We start from the raw sequence: 24,234 nt of genomic DNA on the forward strand, positions 1-24,234 counted from the left end.
ATTAGCATATTTTTGCCTATGAGAATTAAGTTTGTTGATTCCTGTAGCATAAAAATCTGAGTTTTGAGATTTGACAAACTCTTGGAAAGCTTTTTCTGCATCCTGCTGGTTGTGGAAGTGTTTTCCCTGCAAAAAGTTGTCGAGATGCTTGAAGAAGTCAAAGTCGGTTGGGAAGAGTTCAGGTGAATATGGTGGATAAGGCAAAACTTCCTAGCCCAATTCGTTCAACTTTTGAAGTGTTGGTTGTGCCACATGTGGTCGAGTGTTGTAGTGGAGAAGAACTGGGCCCTTTCTGTTGACCAAGGTCGACTGCAGGCATTGTAGTTTTCAATGCATCTCTTCAATTTGCTGAGCATTTTTCTAAGATGTAATAGTTTTGCCAGGATTCAGAAAGCTATAGTGGATCAGACCAGCATCAGACCACCAAACAGTGACCATAACATTCTTTTGGTGAAAGTTTGGCTTGGGAAGTCCTTTGGAGCTTCTTCTTGGTACAGCCACTGAGCTGGTCATCACTGGTTGTCGTATAAAATCCACTTTTCATTTCACATCACAATCTGATCAAGAAATGGTTCATTGTTGTGTACAATAAGAGAAGACAACACTTTAAAACAATGATTTTTTTGATTTTTGGTCAGCTCATGAGGCACCCATGTATCGGGTTTTCTCACTGTTCCAATTTGCTTCAAATGCCAAACAACCATAGAATGGTTGATATTGAGTTCTTTGGCAACTTCTCATGTAGTTGTAAGAGGATTAACTTCGATGACTGCTCTCAACTGGTTGTTGTCAACTTCTGATGGCTGGCCACAGCACTCCTCATCTTCAAGTCTCTCATCTCCTTTGCAAAACTTCTTGAACCACCGCTGCACTGTACGTTTGTTAGCAGTTCCTGGGCCAAATGCGCTGTTGATGTTGGGAGTTGTCTCTGCTGCTTTACACCGTATGTTGTACTCGAATAAGAAAATTGCTCAAATTTGCTTTTTGTCTAACATCATTTATATAGTCTAAATATAAAATAAAGAGCAAGTAATGTCATTAGCAAAAAACATAAAGTGAAAAATGTGCATTAAAACAATGTATAACATAACCACATTTATTTAAGAATGTATTTCAATATGAAATGGCAAATTTCAACAATGCTAAAATCGCAATTACTTTTGCACCAACCTAATAGTTCTATGTTTATCTTTTTCAGGAACTGCTAAACTGTTTTCCACGGCAGCTGAATCATTTTACATTCTCACCAACAATAAAGTAGGATTCCAGTTTTCCCAAATCCTAGCCTACACTACTTAATTTCTGGGATTTTTAGATCATTATTGTAGCCATACTAGTGGGTGTGAAGTCATAGCTCATTGGGATTTTGATTTACATTTTTCTAATGACTAAAGTTCTGTTACTATGTAAGGAGAGAATACGTATTCATGAAAACCTAACAACATTTACCACAGTTGAAATGATTTGGGGCTACACTTTTTACATTTAACATTTTATAGTTATTGCCCTTTTATAACATGAAGGTTGATAATGAGACCTTTGAGGCCAGTCTGATCCTTCTTCCCTTATTTTGTCTGCCTGAATCACTAAAGGATAATATTTTGGTCCTGTAATTATATAACACAGCCAGAATATCTCAGTGTTGACAATTCTGTGTCCATTTTGTAAGTGTAGTATGACATTTTGCTTAGCTTATACTGAATTATTTTGTAATTCCTTTGTTTACATTTTTATTTACACTTTTGGGGAATTCTACTTCAGGGACAACACTTATATTAGGTTTTCATCTATGATTGCTCATTTACTTGCTATTTCTATGTTATGTATTAGCTCAGTAACAATAGTCTAATAAGTCCTCAATTGTTTGCTCAGTTTTGCACTATTCCTTCTAATTTTCAGTTTCTTTTTATTTAATTTTTTTATTTCAGCATATTATGGGGGTACAAATGTTTAGGTTACATATATTGTCTTTGCCCCACCCAAATCAGAGCTTCAAGTGTGTCCATCCCCCAGACAGTGCGCACTGCACCCATTAGGTGTGAATAGACCCATCACCTCCTCCCCCCTCCCATCTGCCTGAAACCCAATGAATGTTATTACTATATGTGCACTTAAGTGTTGATCAGTTAATACCGATTTGGTGGTGAGTACATGTGGTGCTTATTTTTCCATTCTTGGGATACTTCAATTAGTAGAATGGGTTCCAGTTCTATCCAGCATAATAGAAGAGGGCTAGATCACCATTGTTTTCTGTGGCTGAGTAGACCTCCATGGTATACATATACCACATTTTATTAATCCACTCATGTATTGATGGGCACTTGGGTTGTTTCCACATCTTTGCAGTTGTGAACTGTGCTGCTATAAACATTCAAGTGCAGATGTCTTTTTTATAGAATGTCTTTTTTCCCTTTGGGTAGATTCCCAGTATTGGGATTTCTGATCAAAAGGTAGTTCTACTTTTAGCTCTTTGAGGTATCTCCACAGAGGTTGTACTGATTTGCAGTCCCACCAGCAGTGTATGAGTGTTCCTATCTCTCCACATCCGCACCAACATTTATTGTTTTGTGACTTTTTGATAAAAGCCATTCTCACTGTAGGTAAGTGGTGTCTCATTGTGGTTTTGATTTGCATTTCCCTGATGATTAGAAATGTTGAGCATTTTTCATATGTTTGTTGGCCCTCTTATATCTTCTTTTGAAAAGTTTCTGTTCCTGTCCTTTCCCACTTTTTGATAGGGTGGTTTGATTTTTCTTGTGGATTTTCCTGAATTCTACATAGATTCTAGTTATCAGTCCTTTATAGGATGTGTAACATGGGAATATTTTCTCCCATTTTGTAGGTTGTCTGTTTGCTCTTGTGATAGTTCCCTTGGCTGTACAGAAGATTTTTAATTTGATCACATCCCATTTATTTTTGTTGTTGCTGTGATTGTCTTTGAGACCTTCTTCATAAATTCTTTCCCTAAGCCGACATCTATAAGAGTTTTTCCAAAAATTTCTTCTAGAATTCCTTAAGTTTCATGCCTTAGGTTTAAGTCTGTTATCCACCGTGAGTTGATTTTTCTGAGAAGTGGAAGGTGTGAATCCTGTTTCAGTCTTCTACATGTGGCTATCCAATTTTCCCAGCACCATTTATTGAATAAGGATTCTTTTCCCCAGTGTATGTTTTTATCTGCTTTGTCAATGATTAGATGGCTATATGAGGATGGTTTTACATCTGGAGTCTCAGTTCTGTTCCATTGGTCTATGCCTCTGTTCTTGTGCCAGGACAAGCCAAAAGACAGAAAGATTACAAATCAACAGTCCAATGAGGCTGGGCATGGTGGCTCACACCTGTAATCCTAGCACTCTGGGAGGCCGAGGTGGGTGGATCATTTGAGCTCAGGAGTTCGAGACCAGCCTGAGCAAGAGCAAGACCTCGTCTCTACTAAAAATAGAAAAAAAATTATATGGACAACTAAAAATATATACAGAAAAATGTAGCCGGGCATGGTGGCATATGCCTGTAGTACCAGCTATTCGGGAGGCTGAGGCAGAAGGATTGCTTGAGCCCAGGAGTTTGAGGTTGCTGTGAGCTAGGCTGATGCCATGGCACTCTAGCCCAGGCAACAGAGTGAGACTCTGTCTCAAAAAAAAAAAATGTGTAATGAATCATCTCAAAGAACTAGAAAAGGATGAGTAAATCCACCCCAAACCAAGCAGAAGAAAAAAAAAAAAACAAAGATCAGGGCAGAACTAAATGATATTGAAAAGAAAAAAGCAATACAGAAGATTAATAAAATAAAAAGTTGGTTCTATGAAAAAATAAACAAAATTGGCACTCCTCCTCCTAGATTAATGAGAAGCAGAAAATAAAGGACTCTAATAAGCTCCATCCAGAATGAAAAAGGAGAAATTACAGCTAATACCATGGAAATACAAAATATCATCTATGAATACTATACAAACCTATATGCACATAATCTTGAAAGCATGGAAGAAATGTACAAATTCTCAGAAACACGCAGCTTCCCTAGGCTCAATCAGGAAGAGATAGAATTTTTGAGCAGACTGATATCAAAGTAGTGAAATTGAAGCAGCAATAAAAAAACCTTCCTAAAAAGAAAAGTCCTGGACCAGATGATTTCACACCCGGATTTTACCAGACCTATAAAGAAGAACTGGTGCCCATCCTAAAGACATTATTCCACAACATTGAGAAGGAAGGAATTCTCCCCAACACATTTTATAATACCAACATCACCCTGATACCAAAACCAGGAAAGAACACAACAAAAAAAGAAAACTACAGACCAATATCCCCTATGAATATATATGCAAAACTTCTCAACTAATTCCTAGCAAACTGAATTCAGGTGCTTATCAAAAAATAATCCATCACGACCAAGTGGGCTTTATCCCAGAGATGCAGGAATGGTTCAACATACACAAATCTATAAATGTAATTCACCACACAAATAGAAGCCAAAACAAAGACTATATGATTCTCTCAATAGACGCAGAAAAGGCATTCAACAAAATTCAGCACCCTTTTATGATAAGAATGCTTAGCAAAGTAGGCATAGATGAGAATTAACTAAAAATGGTACAAGCCATATATGACAAACCCATAGCCAACATCATACTGAATGCGGAAAAACTGAAAGCATTCCCACTTACAACTGGTGCCAGACAAGGTTGCCTTCTATCACCACTTCTTTTCAACATAGTGCTGGGAGTCCTTGTGAGAGCAATCAGGCAAGAGAGCAGAATCAAGGGTGTCCAAATGGGGACAGAAGAGATCAAACTCTCACTCTTTGCTGATGATATATGACCTTATATCTAGAAAATCCCAAAGGTTCTTCCATGAGACTACTGGAATTGATAAACAAATTCAGCAAAGTCTCAGGTTACAAAATCAATGTACAGAAATCAGTAGCATTCCTATATGCCAACAATAGTCAAACTGAGAACCAACTCAGACTCAATACCCTTCACAATAGCAACAAAGAAAATAAAATACATAGGAATATATTTAACAAAGGAGGTAAAAGACCTCTAGAAAAGGGAGAACTATGAAACAGTGAGGAAAGAAATAGCAGAGGATGTAAATAGGTGGGAAATCATACCATGCTCATGGGTCCGCAGAAGCAACATTGTTAAAATGTCTATATTACCCAAAGTGATCTACAGATTCAATACAATCACTATTAAAATACAAACATCATCTTTAACAGATCTAGAAAAAATAATTCTATGCTTTGTATGGACCAGAGAAGACCCTGCATAGCAACAGCAATCTTAAGCAAAAAGAACAAACGGGGAGGCATCAATTTGCCAGACTTCAAGGTATACTGCAAGGCTATAGTAACTATTCCCCTTTATTTCTATCCCCCAGTGCTATTCTATTTCTCCTGTAAATCAATAATTCTAAAAATTGTATGCATATTCTTTTCTTTGCTTCATTGTTAATAAAATGCATATTGTAGTATGTGGGCATGCATTTTAAATTTTTTCATCTCTTGTAGATATATCATTGTTTCTTATTGTTTCACTCAGTGTTATTTTAAGGTCTACCCATGTTGGTATGTATGTTTCTAGTCTGTTATTTCTTTCTCTTGTTACTGAATATTTCAGATATGTTATTTTTTGCTACATAAACTTCAAATGATATTTGGATTTTTAATATTATACAAAATATTTTACTAGGTTAATTAAATATATCTTAATTACCTACCAAGTGACATTTTAGTTTGTAATTGAAATTCAATGTAATATTTTGATAATACCAATGAAGTAATTAAACCTCTTATAATGATAGTGAATTAAAGTAGTGTAATTATTCATATATGGCTTTCTTATATTTGACTTAATTAGATTGGAATGAGATTTATCTGTTGAATAATTATTATGTTTCAGCTAACATTTTCTAAAAAAAAATTGCAATTGAGCTTCAGGCAGTTAATGGACCTGATTAGTCAGAAAGGATATCTGGTGATTCAATTTTGCAATAGAGTAATAGCTAAATTGAATAATTTTTATCCATATCTACAAGACATCAGGCAAATTTCTGTCCCTACCTGAAGGTCAAAGCTAATACATTTACTTTTCTGTATTTGTTAGAGAGGAATAGTGGCTTTCTTTGATTGTTCCTAACTCTTTTTGCAAATGACTTGAATATATAACCTGCCTTAGTGCTCAATGACTCAAATTGGTGAGAGACCTGCTTTCCAAGTGAAGAAGAGCAATGAAATGCAGACCTGTTCAGTCATATTGATCATGTTGATTCTCTGTTTCAAGTGGATGCTGTCAACAGGGAGATTCACTAGGTATTTCATGTGAGAAGAAGTTGAAGCTTCAGCTTTTATGCCAAGAGGGAGCTAAATTTCTTTTGGGAATTCCAATTGTAACTAATTTAATGGTGGTCAGGTGTTTTAAAGTATCATCTTTTGGTTTCTGGGCAATCAACATCACCTCAGAAAACAAATAATGAACAACAGCAAAATCAGTCCCCTGACACACATGTACATGCACACATACACACATAGTTCTCTAAATATGTGGGAGGAAGAAAAATATATAAGTGTAAGAGGAGATCCTCATCTGTGAGTGAATGCAGTGCTTTGAAGAAAAAGGAATACTCTTCATGTGACCAAATAGCTTGAATATATGTTTTCATAAATCTGAAATAAATATATCTACCATGAATATAATCACTTGCTAGTTTGTATGCTTCATATGCTTTATATTTTCACATCACAAGGTTTGGAAAGTGAGGAAATTTTGTACCTCATCAAAGGAAAAAATCATCACTTAAACAGACATATTGTTGAGCAACGTCCATTTGCATCTGACTTCCCAACAACTGCTTTAGATAACATTTGCTACATTTCCAGCACACACAAACACCTACACACATATGCATGCATACACAGGTGGATTTAAGTATTGACAGCTAGTGCAAATATTTAAATACCTATGTCTAAAAGTTTTAATGTTTGACTTTAAAGGACAATGAATGACAGTTAATTTTGATAATGAGAAAATGCAAATCAGCTAGTATAAATCATAACAAAGCCACTGGCAATCCAGGGACCCTAGATGACTGTTAAGATAAAAGATGGCCCTGGCTACTCCAAGCCCTTCACCTAGGATTACTTGAGAGATTATAGCCACTGTGGAATTTTGTACATCCCTGCTTCCCCAAAGTTGACATAGTAGACTATTACACATTTATCTCTTGATGTAAATTAGGTTATCAGATAATTGAGTGTATGATAGATGGAAGAAATCTCAGAGATCATCTAATTCACCACCCTCATTTAACAGGCAAGTGATATCTCATTGTGATTTTAATTTGCATTTGCCTGATAATTAGAGATTTTGAGCATTTTTGCATATATCTGTTGGCCATTGGTAGGTCTTTTTTTGAGAACTGTCTATCTAAGTCTTTTGTTCATTTTTTAATCAGGTTATTTTGTTGTTATTGAGTAGTTTGTGTTCCTTGTATATTTGGAATATTAGCCCATTATCAGATGTATATTTAGGAAATATTTTCTCCCAATCTGTGAGCTGTCTCTTTATTGTTTCTTTTGCTGTGCAGAATATGGTTAGTTTGATGCAATCCTGTGTGAACTAATATAACATCTTAAGCACCACCCACATCTGACTGAATGGACCCCTCTTGACCAAGGGGACCACAGAAATATGCTAAAGCTGAGTTGCTGGCCATGAGAAGAGAGGCCAGACACACCTCATCATGCCCCCTTCCCTTCTTGGAGACATCTTTTGTAACTCATTAACATGCCTGGGCTATGTAAGACAAACTTGCAGATCCTCAATTTATATAACAAATATATGGCCAATAGCTTGTCTCTGATTAACAAAATTCCTTACCTTAAACCAGTTACAAATCAAAGAATCTTTAAACTCACCTATAACCTGTTAGCCCCCGCTTAGAGATGTTCCACCTTTTTGGGCCAAACCAATGTATGCCTTCCATGTATTGATTTATGACTTTACATGCAATTCCTGTCTCCCTAAAGTATATAAAACCAAACTGTAACCCAGCCATATCTAGTCCACTTTCTCAAGGTTTCATAGGTGTGGCTCTGAGCCATGGTCCTCAAATTTGGCTCAGAATAAACTTCTTTAAATTATTGTACAGAATTTGTCTTCTTTTCTATTGACATCTGTCTATTTTTGCTTTAATGCATGTGCTTATAGGGTCATATCCAAGAAATCACTGCCCAGGTCAATATTATACAGCTTTCCTGCTGTTTTCCTTTATTTGTTTTGTAGATTTAGGTCTTATATTTAAATCTTTAATCCATTTTGAGTTGATTATTATATAAGGGATGAGAGAGATAATATGTTTTGGTGAGGATGTGAACAAAAGGGAACCCTTATACACTGTTTGTGAGAATGTAAATTAGTGCAACCATTTTGGAAAACAGTGTGGTGTTTCCTCAAAAACCTAAACACAGAATTACCACATGATGCATCAATCTCATTTCTGGGGATATACCAAAAGGAACTGAAATAGGTATGTCAAAGAGATGTCTGTATTCCCATGTTCATTGCAGCAGTATTCACAATAGTCAAGATATGGAAACAACCGAAGTGTCCATCAGTGGATGAATGGATTTTAAAAATGTGGTGTATATGCACAAGGGAATACTATTCAATCTTAAGAATAAAACAGCAAACTTTTTCATTTTCTACAGCATGGACGAAGGCAGAGCACATTATGTTAAGAGAAATAAACCAGGCACAGAGAGACAAATACCACATGATCTCACTTATGTGTGGAATCTAAAAGTCAATCTCATAGAAGTAGAGAGTAGAATGGTGGTTACCAGAGGCTGGTTCTAGGGATTGGACTGGTAAAGAAAAGAAGTTAGTCAATGATTACAAAGTTTCATTTCTTCATAGGAGGAATTAGTTCTGGTGAATCCATTGCACAACACACTGACTATAGTTAATAATAATGTATTTTCCATTTCACAAAGCTAAGAGAGGATTTTAAATATTCTCACCACAAAGAAATAATAAATACTTGAAGCAATGTATATGCGAACTAGTCTGATTTATTGTTTTAGAATGTATACATATATGGAAACATCACATTGTACATCATAAATATATACAATCATTGTCAATTAAAAATAAAATTAAAAGCAGATAGGGAAACTGGAGCCCCAGAAAGAAATGTAATTTACCCAGGGACATCCAATGAATCAGAGAAAGAATCAGGTTTCCTGAGTAAATAGATATCCACAGAATAAATCTTCAAATAAAACTGGCCTAGTTCTGTCCAAGAAGAGAAAGCCTACACCCCTAGGCTGCTCATAAGCTTTCCTATTCACTTGTGGAAAACTGCAGGTGAATTTTTGGTGAACAGCAAATAAAATAGCTTGTTAACTACATATAGCTCTTCATGAAAATAAATCAATTTCAATCAATTCAGTGTGTGTGGAAGACTCCAATTCAGCAAAGAGTTTTTAAGAAGAAAGAAACACATTGTTAAAGCCAGGAAGCAGCTTAAACATCATCCTTCAAAATCAGTAATTTACACATTAAAGGCATCCATGAATCTGTATGAAATAATACAATATGTGTTTTTCTGGGATGTCTGTGTGTGTGTGTGTGTGTGTGTGTGAGAGAGAGAGAGAGAGAGAGAGAGAGAAAGAGAGAGAGAGAGAAAGAAAGAAAAAGAATGAGAAGACTAGTTTTAGAAGGTACTGAATTCTAGAGAAAGTTAAATTCTGAAACCTATATGTTTGTGGAATTACAAACTGTTTGAATCAATTGAGTCCACAAAAATGACACATCACCTCCATTAAGAACAAAGACAATTAATTTTTTGCTATGTAGATTAAATAATTCGATAATTAACAATAGTTTAGTTTTTTCAAATATCTCATTTTTGAATTATAAAAATATACACTCATTGATGAGATTCAGAATAGTTGTAAAAATAATTATAATGAGGATAATTGCAATCTCATCACCTAGAGTCATCTTCTGTTAATGTTTTTGTGCTTGCAGACTTTTGAATTATATATGTATATAAATACATGCACAATTGTGCTTTTACCTTTAGTAAAAATTGGCCCATATGATATATACATATAATTTGGTAACTTGCTTTTGTTATATGTAAATATGGTGTAAACACATTTTCATAAATCCATTATATCATCATTTATAATATATATTCAATATTCCATAATAGGGATATACTGTGGTTTGTTTCAACAATCCTCTATTAAAGGATATTAAAATGGCTGTCTTTTTTTATCTATCATAAACAACTTTAAAACAAACAGCATTTTCTGTACATTCATGTGCAATTGTCTGGTTAGGGAATGACTTTTTCCATAAGATAAATTCCCAGAAATGGAATTTGTGGGTCAAAGGGCCTGAATTAAAGACTATGAAATCATATTAAATTTCACTTAGGATATATCAATTGCCATATATTATATCAATTTATGCTCCAGTGAAAAGTGAATGTGTGAGTGTATTAATTTCCACACACCCTTTGTCAATTATAAGTATTGTTGCTTTTTGAAACATTTTCAATGTCATAGGAAAAGATTCTCATGGATATTTTCATAAGCGTTTCTTCATGCTTATGATTGTCAGGAGGAATTTTTCCTAAATCCATTGGCCAATGTGGTTTTTATTTTGGCCTCTGCCCATTTTTCTATATCACACTTATCTTTCTCTTGTCTAACATTAATTGAGTGCTTACTATGTACTATATATTTTGTAAAGCCTTTTATTACCTAAATTAAAATTTACAAAACCTCAAGGGTAGGCGCTAGTATTATATACAGTTCTTTAGAAAACAAGCATGAGGTTATACAATTTGCCCAAGCCCAGATAGTAGATCATTAGTGGCAGACACATGGTGCTAAACTAGATGTTTGCTTTTGAAGCTCTTCTTTGAACTACTACATCAGTCTCCTCCATACATGCCTTAGGAATTGTTTTATAGCCAGATCTTTTCCATTCTAGTTTCTGGATCAGGTGTTATGCTTAGGAAAGCATTTCTTTCCTGTGAAGCAGGAAAGAGCACCATCTGTTTAGACGAAAGGGCAGGTAATAAAGTAAGATGTTGGAGGAAAGTGGAGGATATGTGAAATAGCTTCTGTGGATGCCTTCTCATTTAGGCTGTGCCTCCTAGCTACCAGTCTCTGCCAGTCCTGGTTTGAAGAGTCCCATTTCCATTTGTTGATGATGAATACTCCAGCTCTATCACTATGTAGCAAGAAGTATGCTATTGAGGACACAACAATGAATAGGAAATAGTCCTTGATTTCATAAAGTTTCAGAGTAGCAGAGGATATAGCCATTGAAGAAATTATTTTAGCATTAATAATGTAATTACTTACACTCAGAACAAGTGACTATTGGGACATGGTAGGATCTAGCCCAGGGGTTCTCATCTTCAACATTACTGGCATTTTGGGTTGGATAATTCTTTGTTGCGAGGGTCAGTACTGTTTACTGTAGGATGTTTAGCAGCATCTCTGGCCCCTACTCACTAGATACCAGTAGCACCTCCCACTCAGTTGTGATAACCAAAATTGTCTCCACATAATGCCAAATGTCTTATGGGAGCCAAAATTTCCCCCAGTTAACAATCACTGTTCCAGACCAAGAGTATCATTAATCAATTGATTAATTTATTTAGCAGTCAAATATCTTTAATTTCCTCAAGCATTGCATGTTCTTTTTGTGAACTCCAAACCTGTGCATTCACTGCTCCCTCTGTCTAGAACACTGCACGCTTTTCTTGATTGAGCTGCCCCCCAGCATCTCCTGTCCCAACACATTCACTCTGGTGTTAATACCACTCTGTGTTCTCATAACAGTCAGTCCACTGTCCATTGGATACTCATCATGCTTTATGACAATTTCCTGTAAACTTTTTTATACTCCTACTAGTGTCTAATCTTTATAAGGATGGCACTTGTCTTGTTTATGACTGTATCCAAAAAGTTCAGAATTTGTTTTAGCACATAAAAACTGATCAAAATATGCTTGTTGCATTGATGGTTTAATAAATGAATGTTTTAGCTAGACCAAGAGGGAGTAAAGTGGTCAGCCAAGATTGAATCACAACAATTAATTATAGTGCTTGGCACATCCATTTTGGTAAGACACAAAGTGTCAAAATACAGAGTCACTTTTGAATTATTAGGCAAAGTGATCAACAAAAATCCCTGACTCCCCCTCATATCTTACTCTTGCTCCATCTATTTCATTTTTTCAATTTCTGAGTTCTGTGCATTCTTGTTTCCCACTCAAGTATGGAGGTAGGGAATAGTATAAGTATCATAAATTGGTTTATGTTGTCTAATTACAGATTATTTGGTAATTTAGAAAGCTATTTTATTTTGCTTCTGTGTCAAAATACTTTCAAATAAAAAAGCTGGGTCAAGCCCAGTGGATGCTTCAGAGTGGAACCGCCTGAGAGGGCCTTGGCCTGGCAGGTTCTCTGAAGAGGGAATGCCACTTAGAGTGGCAGGGGTGATGCTGCTGCTCCAGTGGACTTCGATAGCATGGCACATGGAGCCAATTAGGATTATTCTTGAGCCTAAAGATCTAAAGGAATTTAATTTGTTAGGTTTCTTGAACTTCCTTGGGATCCATCACCCTTTTCTTTTTCCAAATTTCTCCCTTTTAGAATGGGAATGTGTATATTATGCTTGCCCACCATGGTATTTTGGAAGCATATAATTTGCCTGGTTTCACAAGTTGAAAGTTGGAGAAGAATTTTGCCTCAGTATGAAACATATCTTCAGTCTCACTTGTATCTGATTTAAGGGATATTTAGTTAAGACTTTAGACTTTACAATTGATGCTAGAATTAGTTAAGACTCTTGAAGCTATTGGGATGGAATATATGCATTTTAAATGCATGAAGGATATTGATTTTGGGGGACTGTGGTGGAATGCTGTAGACTGAATTGTATCCTTATCAAAGTCATATGTTGAGACCCTAACCCCAAGTTGTATAGGAGTATTTGAAGATGGAGCATTGGAGATAATTAGAATTATATGAGGTCATAAGGGTGGGATTCTAATCTGATAGAGTTGGTGGCCTTATAAAAGGAGAAAGAATTCTCCCTCTCTTTCATTCTGTATAGCATACAAGGAGGAAAGGACATGTGAAAACACTGTAATAAGGTAGCCATCTGTCAACCATGAAAAGAGCCCTCACCAGAATCTGACACCCTGATCTCAGACTTTCAGCCTCCAGAACTCCAGAGTGAAATTTGTGATGTTTAACCCATCCAGTCTATGTTATTTTGTTACAGAAGCCCAAGCAGACTAAGACAAGGATACATCAAGGACATTGGCTTTTTCTCAAAAGCATGTAGCAATACCTGGTGATGTCCACTAATCTAGGCCTTGATGCTTTACCTCTAAGTGTCCGGTGAATTTATGCAAACTCTGTATTGTCTTCCCTGTAAACCATCTCCTCCTGCTCAGGACCCTGATTCTGTCAGTGATACTACAGTTCTCCCAGGTAACTGAATTTAAATCTGTGTTCATGTTTGTGCCATCTCTTAGAAAACCCACAACTAATTTTTCCCTCCAATTATCCTGAATTCTATCTTTTTGTACTGATATACACAAAAGTCAAAGATATATTATTGTATTTCACTAAATCTAAGAGGCACCACTTTTTATGTACCACTAAGGAATTAAAAACACTCAGAATTAGGCTGTGATGGAACATTAATTATAAAATGTATCCCAATTACAGAGATGTTAAAATGTGAAAAATTTGCATTACAGATTCAGTGAAATGACAAAAGTGGAAAAATCAAGGACACTACACTGCATAGAGCATGAACATGATATATACATCAATCATATCCCAGCAGGAAATTGATGATCCATCAAAATTAGTATAAAGTTAAGAGCGTTTATTTATAAAGCAGTTATTTTCAAAGATGTGGGCAAGTCATAGGCTATGTCAGTCTGTTCAGACTTCTATAATAAAAATACCATAGACTGGGTAATTCATTAACAATAAAAAATTATTACTTACAGTTTTGGAAGCTGAGAAGACCAAGATTAAGGTGCTGGCAGATTTGACATCTGGTAAGGGCTTACTCTCTGCTCCATAGATTGTGCCTTGTTGTTGTGGGCTCACATGGTAAAATGGGTCAAGGCAGCTCCCTTCAACCTATATTACAGGAGCACTAATCCCATTCATGAGGGCTCTGCATCACTTCCACAAAGGCCTCAACTCTTAATAGCACCACAGTGGAGGTATTAAGCTTTTAACATGAATTTTGGAGAAACACATTCATACCATAGCATAGGTTAACCACAAGGAATAGTGCAGGATCCTGCATCTGGCAGTAGGAGAGTTGCTGTCACTCTTATGCCCATGGTGACAAGAAAAAAGAAAGTATTGGGAAGGAGAAAAAAATCACGTAGAGCAGTTTGTCTCTAGAGGAGCAGTTTCTTCAGTGGAAGGACTAAAGATGTGCAAAGTACCCTTAACAAGAAGGGAACAAGGAGATAACTGCCCCTGTGTAACTCACCTCTCTCCATCTAATCTGCCTGGGCCTTCAATTGGCCAAACTTAATTGAAAGACAGAGAGCAAGAGACCCTGCGTAATGTAATCCATATACTCAGTCAGCCTAGAAAAAGAATAGGATGGAGAAGGATGGAAAATTGATATGTTAGAGTCAAAAGGAGATATTTTGTACAATATCATTTATCTGTACAAAGAAAAGAAAACATACATGTTAGTGTACATATATATTCATTATTTTTTCTGAAGGAAAACAAAACTGATAGCAATGGCTACACAGGGTATATGGGACTTGTGATTCCAGGGTGGGGAACTTTTATTTTTTGTATATTACCCTTGTGAAATGTTTGAGGTTTTTATAATAAACACCAATTGCTTCCATAGTAAAAACTAACTAATAAAAAGTTGTCCCATGTTTATACCTTTTTCTCTTTGACTCTGGTCTAGAAGTTAATGCCTTTATACCAGTTGTGGACATCATATCTTGCATGGCACCTACACCATACAGTTTTTTCCTAATCTTGAATAATTCAGGATGCCAGAATTGTGTTTCCTCACTGATTCATTAATTAATTCAAAAGTTATTATTGAATAGCTGCTATGTGTTGGATATTATTCTAAAAGCAGAGGATTCTCCAGTATGTAAAAGCAGACTCAGCTGTAAAACTCTGTCTCATACAGTCCAGTTGTAAGGATGGATGCCATTTAAAACAATCACAAGAACAAGGAACATCTATGCAATTTAAATCCTGTAGATGCCAAGGGAAGTATTCGAGACAGAGTTATAATCAAGCAAAAACATGAAGGATGAGTAGAGTTTAATAAAGGGAGGAGAGGTTAGAATATTGTTCAAGATTGGAGGAATAGCATATACAATTCTCTGTGGTGTAAGTGTATCTGGCATATTTTCAAAAAAATAAAAGAAAGATTGAGTGGCTTAAACAGTGACTTAACTGGAGTTTTCTGAGAGATTTGTGGATGATAAGGTGAGGTGTCAGTCCAAGCAGGCTTTTTAGTCAATTCCAAGTATTTTTCTATTTATCTTAAAATCAATGGGAATCTTTTGAAATATTTTTTTAAAACCTGACTTTGGTTACATTGGTAGTTCAGCATAGGCTCCCTACTTCTTTCTAGATAACATTTGTATTCAGGACTCCCTTTTCAGTTGTCTATAATCTAGCTCCACTGATATATGGAAATGGACTGATCTCCTATATGCCTTCATCTTCATTCAACATATATTCAGCACCTGCTGTGTGCCAGGCACTCACTGTTCTAGGTACTTAGGATAAATCAGTGAAGAAAATAAAAATCTATGTCCTCATGGGACTTATATTCTATCCACACCCGAGTCCACTTTATGAGAATACTGCTCCATAAGTATACCATAATAACTTATGCAATTTGAGAGTATAAAAGCCAAAAATATCTTTAAAGTTTTTTTGTATTAAATAGTATTTGTGTTGTAGATAAGTTCTGTTTCAGCTGGCTAATAAAAGGGGGAAAGATTTATTGTAAGGATATTGGAAATCTTATGGAACCAGCTATTCTCTCTGTCTTCCTCCTGTCTTTACTATATTGTGTGTCTACTTAATTTCTCTCTCTTGATATAGACTAGCTCTCTCTTCTTAGTCCAGCTCTTCGGTTTCACATTGCCTTTCTTCCAGAGTCCAACAATACTGAGACTGGAATTCCATAATTCTAATTCAAATTCATGGGGGATGGGTTCTCATTTTTGTTTCACGTGCCCAAATCTGGGCCAAAAATGTGGCAAAAGAAGATGAAGTAATATTGTGGAAACTTAGCTGCTGCCTCTGTAAACTTGTATATTGAAGAGAGTGGGGAGAAAGGGAAAAAGGGGACATTTTCAGAAAAATTTTGGAGTAGTCTTCATCAGATAAATATATGTCTACTGTATTGATATAGCAAAAATTGGCGTCTAGAGAAACGAATTCCCTAAGATGATAGGGTGGAGCCAAGTTGTCTCTTCTAAGCCCTCCTGCATTTACTCACCTTGTTCTCCTCACCAAGAATTCATCTTCTATTCTTCACTATGGCCTTAAAGGTCAGACACTTCAACATTGTGGAATCTCCCTTCTCTTCTCTGAAGTTTTAAGCACACCTACAGAGTCATGTTACATAGATTTTTTAAAAAAAAATTTTTTACTCTTCTTTTTGGTTATGCTTACTATCACAACTTTAACTTGCTCTATTTCTATATACTCTTACAATCTGCAGGAGTAAATTTGACTTTTATAATGTTTATAGGTGGCATTTTAGGTCATATACTTGCCGATGACACCTATTGATATACCTTAATTTTACTAGCAATACCTCTGTAAATTATACTCCAAGACACATAGCTTCAGTGAATTTGTGTGGACAGCACACAAACTTTTAGACTCAGATACTTCTGGCTCCAGTTTGTACTGGCTGTGCGATCTGATGAGAGTTATCATCTCTCTACCATTCTTTTGTCATCACCCATCTCAAAAGATTATTTTGAGGGCCTGAGAAAATATATTCATTTATTCCTTCATTCAACAAATATTTAAGTACTAACTATGCACCAGGTACCTTTCTAAGTCCTAGGGATAGTACAATTAACAAAAATAGGCAAAAGTCTTTGACTTTGTGTTCTTTGCACCTTACATGGTCGACAACATAATCTCAAAAAAAAAAAACAACTTTGTATAATCCTTTCTATAAAGGTTTTCTGTAGCCATATAATCTTATGCCTTAGTATTCTTTAAGCACAGAACCTTTACAAACCTGGGTGCCTTTTCCTTTTTCTGATCTTGATCACATTTTATTTATATTTTTTATATATATCAACTTAACTCACATGCATGAAATGTCAAACAAATGGCGTACATCTTGCCAGATATTGTTGTATTTATTTTTCTATAATTAAATTTGATTTCACAAATGATATGTCTTTGTTGAAGAAAATCTAAAAATGAAAAAGAAATCAAGGAAGAAAATGAAAGATATCTATTATCCTACTACAAAAACTTACTACTCTATGAAGAGATACTAATTTGAAATTTGGAATATTCTCTCATTATCTTTTGAAATACAACTCTCCTGGGTTCCAAGTTACCACCACCCTTTCTCTACTATGTCATTGTCTACAGACGTCATTAACATTTCTTACATATTTAGGTTTCGGTAATGAAAGCATGACTGACTCTATGTCTGCACAAACACACTCTTTCACTTCATTGACCTGTCTCTGACTTCTTAATAATCAACAGCTCTTTGTCTTTATATGATATTTAGTATTTGAGACTGGAACAGATATTGATAATTCGATTAACATGAATGTCTACACAGAGAATGAAACATAGACCCTTTCCTTTTAATGTGGAAGCAGGAAATGACTTTATGAAATGTAAGTCTTAATTATTGACTATTTAGTAATTAATGACTAGAAAATTGAGCCAAAACACTGGGTAATTTCAAATAAAAAAGGATACTTTGTTGTATGTGCATATAACATGTGATCTTATCTAGTCCAAAATCAGTCTCATAATATCCTGAAATAAAAAAAAATTAGTCTCATTATATTAGTTTACTATACTGAGTTGAATGTAACTTACTTGGTTTTGTCAGCCAGGTACCAGAATCTTTTAACTCTTTAATCTCAAAATTGTTAAACATAGAAAAATGTAGAATAGTATTACTATAATGAAATCCCATATACCCATTATCCTAGCCTCAATAATTACAAACATTTATTGTTGGAATATTTTAAATTAAATTCAACTGATCATGCTATTTAACTTATAAATAGTTCTGCATGAATCTCTAACTTATAAGGACATTTTCTGTCATACCCACGATGTCATGATCACATCTAAGAAAATCAATAATTAAATCACCTAAAACACAGCCCAAATTTAGATTCCTATGACTGTCTCAAAATATGTTTTTTTTTTTTTTTTTACTGTTGGTTTGCATTTGATTGATTTATCTCTTAAGCCTCATTTATTCTAAAATAGTGCCTAAATCCCCCTTTATCACGCAATGAATTTGTTAGAAAAAAATAGGTTTTTGCCCTGCAAAATGGCCTGCATTCTGGATTTGGTTGATATCCTCTTTTGGTGTGTTTAACTGGTTTTTCCTGAAAACTGTGAGTTAGATCTAGAGGCATGATTACATTCAGGTTAAATTGTATTTTGTGTAAGAATACTTTATATTTAGTTCTATGTACTTTCTTTTGCAACAAATCCTAAAATATTATAAAGTATTTAGTATCTGCATGTTCCATTTTTAGTGATATCAAGATTAATCAGTGCCTTCAGGAGTATCAGTCTGATCCTTCCATCCTGAAGTTCCCATCAAGATTTTATCTTGTGGTTTTAGCAACCATGATGATCATGACTTTGCTACATTATGATATCTGGAGTTGCAGAAGTGTTTTTTCTTAATACTATCTTTCATTCTACTTTTATTAGCTGGCATTCTTCTATAAAAAATATATCTCCTCAACTATTTGAATACTGTGCTATAGAGTTTATGTAACAAGGCAAGGTACATGTTTGCTTGTTTATCATTATTTATCAGTTTTCATAGTAATGAATTGGTGTGCAGCAAGCTTCAATGGTGTCCAGTGGTTATTTTAATATTATTATGAACTCAAAGATGTTTATATAGTTGATATATATCGGTCTAATGCACTTTTAATTGTTTTTGGTAATCAAATTGTCCCATAATGGATCAGTGGAAACCTATTAGAGCTGGCTTCCATGGGCACCGGAGTTTTAACTCTAACAATCAGGTTGGATGTGAACAAATTAGGTAGCAATATTTAATGGAAGTCAAGGGTATTTTTGAATCAGGATTTTATGGAGATTGCAAAAATATCAGTTGAGAATGGCTAACGGCATATTGTGGAATGAGAAGCATAGGAGTTAGAGAGGGATCTCATTCTCATTCCCTGGCTCTTCCTCAGTAAGGGATTGCTGAGAACTTTTAATCAGTATGGCCAAGGGAAGAGTTATGGTTTCATATGGACCTAAGACTGTGTGTTCCATTGATCCTGTCCCAATTATGCTTCATAATAAAAGTTTCAGGGATCTTACTTCTATGTTTGAGTGTTGCTTATGTACTGGCTCAAAATAAATTCTTATATTTTGAGTGTTTATCAATTTATAAAAGATTTAATTTTATCTGTGGAAACATGCTTCTGTAGTTTTGTATTTCAAACCAGAATAATATGTAACCACATTGGTACTTTTCAGTGACTTCACTGATCTCTGTGTGATCAGAGTTCTCTGAGCTCTCATGAGTGGAGGCACTTTTTATATCCCCTTGATGGGAAAAATCACTTCCAATATGAGCTTGACCTGAATACAGATTTTCCGTTGGTTTTCTTGACAGGATCATTCTGCAACTTTCTGCCATCACTTATTTAACATAATTTTACTTCCTTTGTGATCTATAAACTGTATAGGCTGCAACTACATACAGTTTTCTGTCTTCATTTAGGCAATGTAGTTTTACAATTTTACTGTGAAATTAACCCACTTACTCTGGAAATTCATTTCCAGTATTTTTTTTCTTATTTTAACCTGAAAAATGTCAAGACCAGGAGTCAAAAACTAGGGCTTATGGGCCAAATCTTGCCTACCACCTTATGTTATAAATAAAGTTATATTGGAACACAGTCTTGTTCATCCAATTGTATATTATCGGTGGCTGTTTTCATGCTACAAAGGCAAAGTTGAGTAGTTTTGACAGAAAATGTATGGCTTTCAAAGCTGACAATGTTTGCTTATGCACATATGCAGAGAAAGTTTTCCAACACCTGGTCACAAATAAAATTTTCTGTGTATGTACTCATAACAACACTTTCCTAAGGAAGTCACTATGGAAATAGCATGATAATAATAACAAGACAAATAATTTTTCTCAAAGACAATTATTGCATTGTTGGCTAGGAAGGGAAGAGACTTTTGTCTGTTTTACTTACTGCTATATACCCAACTCATAGTAGGAGATCAACAAATATTTGGTTTTTTTGTTTGTTTGTTTGTTTTGTTTTTTTGTTTTGTTTTGTTTTGTTTTTTGAGACAGAGTCTCACTCTGTTGCCCGGGCTAGAGTGCTGTGGCATCAGCCTAGCTCACAGCAACATCAAACTCCTGGGCTTAAGCAATCCTTCTGCCTCGGCCTCCCTAGTAGCTGGGACTACAGGCATGCGCCACCATGCCCAGCTAATTTATTTTTCTATATATATTTTTAGCTGTCCATATGATTTCTTTCTATTTTTAGTAGAGATGGGGTCTCACTCTTGCTCAGGCTGGTCTCGAACTCCTGACCTTGAGCAATCCTCCCACCTCGGCCTCCCACAGTGCTAGGATTACAGGCGTGAGCCACCACGCCCGGCCAACAAATACTTGTTGAGTGAATGAATACATGGATGAATTATAGTATAATGTATTTGGTGATTAACCAAATTTAAAAAAAAAACTATATTAGATTCTTATTTTTATAGCTATGGGGATTATATGACTCTCATGGGAAGATAGCACATTGCATCATAAACTAAGCTGCCAAACATATATTAATATTTTTACATATTCTTTGAAATATCACTTATTAAAGACTAACTTGCTTATAATGAAGAACAGTTGTGATCAGGTATCAATCTTGTTTTCTGTGTTTGTGGCAAGAAGTGACATTTCTGAAACAAATTACTTGAATCTCCATTCATGAAGAAGAATGTCTAGGTGTACATACTGTAACCCATCCTAATCATGAACTGTAAAATAACGAGTTTATGAATTAATTCCCATTCATTTTGTTTGACACATGATGCAGTTAATAAGGTTGGTGGTGGTTGTGTTGAGATCCCTGTGATTTATTTATTTATTTTTATAGAGAAGCTTGCACAAAGAGCAATTAGTATTTTGGCTCTGTCAGTTCTGAAAATTTAGACAAATTCAAGAATCTGAATCCTGGACCTTGGATAGCTTAGCTCATTCAAACTAGCATTTCTGAATTTTCCTCAGAAACTTTCCTACAAAGTTAGGTTGAAGGAGTTGGCATCATCTCTTATAAAATTGCCCTTGTATCCCCACAATGAAAATTTTTTGAAAGCATATTTTTCACATATTCTGTCCAATTTACCTCTGCTTCAGCCTAGTCATTATGCACTTCCTATAAGAATTCATCAGTTTACTTTAAATGAAATCTAGGGAAACACCAAAAATGGAGAAGGAAAAGAAAGAGAAGGAGCTTGTTTGGCCAGGATTGGCTGGAATCTGGGAGTAAATTTCTAATGTGAGGAATGAGTGGATGAGTGACTTCCAACAACCCACATCTCCACTGTGGAATGGTGTAGTCCTGGCTATGGGGGAACCCTTGACCCTCCTGAAACTAACATATGGAGTTGCTGGGAGACTGTGGGGCAGAAGTGCCTCAGAGCGGGAGCTCACACTGGGTCCCACATCCTTTGTGAAATCTAAGCACATAAAATGAAGCATCGTTTCCAAACCTAGCCTTTAGCAGACTGCATGTAGTCCTGAGGCTCAGTGGCATTGGGACTGAGGTGTTAGGGAAACTTAGAATTTTGCTGCTAGAATTCGCACATGAGCTGAGAATGCTCTCACAGCCAGGGCTAAAATGTAAGCAAGATGTGGGCTGCAGCTACTGGTACTGAAAAGAGAATGCTGCCAGAACTGAGACTGGGATGCATGTGGGGCACAAATTTCAGTTCTAACTTGGTTATAAGCTGGCTCTGGGCTCTTCCATACAGGTGTGTATGGAGAGTGAGCGCTGCAGAGACTGGCGTGTGAGAGGAATGCATGTCCCCCATCAGCCAGCCCAGGCTGTGGCTATCAAGCCAGGCCTCACACTCTTAAGTGGCAGGGCCTCAGCATGGCTGCTACCACTCCTCACCTGGGCACCTTTCTTGTGGTCTGAGGATTGTCTCACTCCCATTCACCATGACTAGAGACTGCTTTCACCATAGGGGAGTCTGAGCACAAAGACAACCAGTCTGGCTTTCACTCTCCTCCTCCAAACAGCGAAATAGCCCAGGACCTTGATGATTGCCCAAACCAATCCATCACCTTGGACACCTGAGCACTCCTTCTGTGGGCTTGAGATTGTCCCTGGACTACTGGCCAAAAAAAAAAAAAAAAAAAAAAAACTCAGGTGGGACCTACTTGCCAGTGTCACCTACAGGCCTGGAGACTGGCCCACCCAGCCCATCGCAGCCACCACCAACATCAACACACAGTACTTGGGACCCAGGGTATTGTCCCATCAATACTACTGTCACCACTCATGGCACACCAGCTGCCCAGGGGCCAAAAAACCCACCCACCTGCTTGATCCACTGCTGCCACTACTGGCATCTGAGCAAGCCACATGGAGGCCAAGAATCAGCTCACCAATAGCCACCAAAAAGGGTGCCAGTGTACACCATCCTGGGGAACGAAGTTAGTCACATTCAGCCAACCACTGCTATAATTGAGACCTGAAGACTGCTTCACATGGCATCCCAGTTCCAGCAAAATTCACCACAGCCTCCAATAATAATTATACCCTAATCCCCTAAGGAAATCACAGATACCTCTAATGCTGTTTACAAACAAAGAAATCATAAAAATCTGGGTGTGTACACTACTGCACACACCCAGAATCAAAGCCAAAGTGCCCTACCCAACCAACATTACAGATACATCTTCAGGAAAAATCCTCTCCTGTGAAAGTAAATTCAAAAATAGACTTAAGCAACTCTTACACAGGATGTGCAGGTATCAACAAAAGGACACAGGAAACATTAGAGAACAAGAAAATATTACACCTCCAAAAGAACACAATAATACTCCAGCAATAGATCTTAATCAAAAGAAAATTTTCTGAATCTCAGATGAGGAATTCAAAGTATTGATTTTTAAAAAGCTCAGTCAGATATAAGAGAATTCTGAAAAAAAAATACAGATAAATGACAAAAATACAATTTGAGATATGAATGAGAAATTTAACAAAGAGATTGATATTCTTTAAAAGGACCAAATAGAAATTCTGGAACAAAGAATTTATTGAAGGAAATGCAAAATACATTTGAAAGCTTCAACAACACACTATGTCAGGCAGAAGAAAGAATCTCAGAATTTGAGGACACTTTCTTTGAAATAATCCAGTCACATAAAAATAAGAAAAAAAATGGGAAAAACCTTTGTGACTTTTGACACAATATAAAGCAACTGAATATTTGAATTATAGGTATCCCTGAGGTCAAAGGGACAAAAAAAAGGACTAGAAAACCTATTTAAAGAAATAATAGATGAAAATTTTCCAAGTCTAACAAGTTATTTAGACAGGAGGCTCAGCGATCTCTAAGCAGATGCAAAACAATCTCCTACATGGCACATTATATTTAGACTGTTTAAAGTAAAAAATACAGAGTGAAATCTAAAAAAAAAAAGCAAGAGAATAGTACCTAGTCACCTATAAAGGAATCCCCATCAGATTAATAGTGGATTTCTCAGCAGAAACTTTATAGGCCAGAAGAGAATGGGGTAATATATTCCATGGGACAAAAGGAAAAAAGAAAACCTATCTGATATGAATACTATTTCTAACAAAATTATCCTTCAGAATTCAAGGAGAAATAAAGCTTTTCTCAGATGAGTAAGTGCTAAGGAAATCCATTACCACTGAACTG

The sequence above is a fragment of the Eulemur rufifrons genome, chromosome 30 (genome assembly GCF_041146395.1).
Source record: "Eulemur rufifrons isolate Redbay chromosome 30, OSU_ERuf_1, whole genome shotgun sequence".
NCBI classification, from domain to species: domain Eukaryota; kingdom Metazoa; phylum Chordata; class Mammalia; order Primates; family Lemuridae; genus Eulemur; species Eulemur rufifrons.